This window comes from Triticum dicoccoides, unplaced genomic scaffold, assembly GCF_002162155.2.
Source record: "Triticum dicoccoides isolate Atlit2015 ecotype Zavitan unplaced genomic scaffold, WEW_v2.0 scaffold168265, whole genome shotgun sequence".
Lineage (NCBI taxonomy): Eukaryota > Viridiplantae > Streptophyta > Magnoliopsida > Poales > Poaceae > Triticum > Triticum dicoccoides.
This window is the reverse complement of record NW_021220082.1, coordinates 1-1,466: the sequence shown is the minus strand read 5'-3', so window position 1 is coordinate 1,466 and position 1,466 is coordinate 1. Positions and strand designations below refer to the sequence as shown.

The window sequence follows — 1,466 nt, the reverse complement described above, 5'->3', positions numbered from 1 at the left end:
TTAGGCCAAGAACTCGACGGCTCCACCGTCCCTGACCCTCCCTCCGGCCCCAAGGACACGAGGACCCTCGGCCTCGACAGCGCTCCAGCGGCGCAGCACCAGCGCGCGATGCAGGCGGCTGAGGCACCCCATGGTTGACGACGCCCTCCTCTGTAGGCGCGTCGAAGCGGCGCCCTCCGGCGCTTCAATCCGCCACATGACTGCCGACGACAGCGGCGGCAAACGGCAAGGCCTCTCTATGGCCAGAGGAGGCCACTCCGGCGATCTGCAATTGCCGCAGACGATGACTGGAGAAGTCTGGAGAAGTTGGCTACTAGAGTTTCGGCCACCACGCGATTCACGGCGAAGACGAGATGTTCCTCGTACAAAAAGGAAAGAAACTAATCAGGGAGATTGATTGATTGATCTTGTCTTCTTGCAATCATCAATTAATAATCTAACAATGAATTGTTTTTCTCCTGTATGTATATGCGCTCACACGAATCTCACGAAGAATTGATCAATCGTGAACTACAAAGAAAGAAGAACCGATGGAAGAACGCAGCGCCAGCCTCCATCGATTCAAGAATTGGAAGCCTCGAACACACTCTGCCAAAGGACAGAAAATCAATCAATTGAGCGGATTTATCATACTCCAAGCAGGAACATCAGAACTTGAAATTGGGCACAATTTTCAATTACACAAGGAAGACGCACAGAAAAGGATATGGGCGTTGGCATCCAGGATCACTCGATCGAAAATCCATACCAATAACTGCCAAAAAGAAGACAGAGGATTGAGGAGAAAAATCGTCCTCACAGACGAAACACCAAGTTCGGCCAAGAACAGAAGAAGAGAAAAGGGGATCACATGAAAAATAACGAGGATCTGGGCCGCCCCTTCTCCAAGACGATGAAGCATTAATTTATACAAACACCAAACTCTCGATCTTAATTGCTACATCATCAGGTGACCATATTCCATTCTTTTTGCTCTTGCACACAAGACGCACTAACCTCCACGCCGAAGTTCTCAACGCCGGCCCGACGCTGCTTCCCCTGGCACGAGGGCACCTGGGGCTAGAGGCCCCCGGCCTTCCCAGCGGCATCCTCCAGCGCTCGTCCGAGCGACCACCTAAGGCGCTGCAACCGCACCCGAAGATCATCGGCGCTCGACGCGAGTGGGCGGCCAACGTACTCCGGTGCGGCACAGTTTCCTGCGCATGGCGGTGCCCTCAGGCGCTGTGCGACACGGCCTCGCTTCCCAAGCAGCGGCGGTGGCGCAACTACCGGCCGGTTCGCACTGAGCGGCGGCAGTTACCAGTGGCCAGGAAGCACACACGGGAGAAGAAATTGGGGATTTCTTATCTCTTTGGTGGATTTTCAATTCAGCCCTTAGATTCGAGCCTAATCTAGTATAAGTCCCTTAAAATATCTGTGTAAACCACAGTTTAACAGGTCTCTGCCGTTTAGCCCTCTGGCTTGCT

At 53.3% G+C, this 1,466-nt stretch overlaps 1 long non-coding RNA gene across 4 annotated transcripts; it reads right to left on the bottom strand.

The window, feature by feature from the left end:
• Positions 1–362: 362 nt before the first annotated feature.
• On the bottom strand, positions 363–1,336 carry LOC119344407. 4 transcript variants are annotated; one of them, XR_005166648.1, is made up of 2 exons: positions 682–1,336; positions 363–588 (listed from the first exon to the last, which is right to left on the bottom strand). It is a non-coding gene; the product is annotated as an uncharacterized LOC119344407 (long non-coding RNA). The 4 variants fall into 4 exon arrangements; XR_005166647.1 differs by having other exon boundaries at positions 697–1,336; XR_005166649.1 differs by having other exon boundaries at positions 997–1,335.
• Positions 1,337–1,466: the final 130 nt, after the last annotated feature.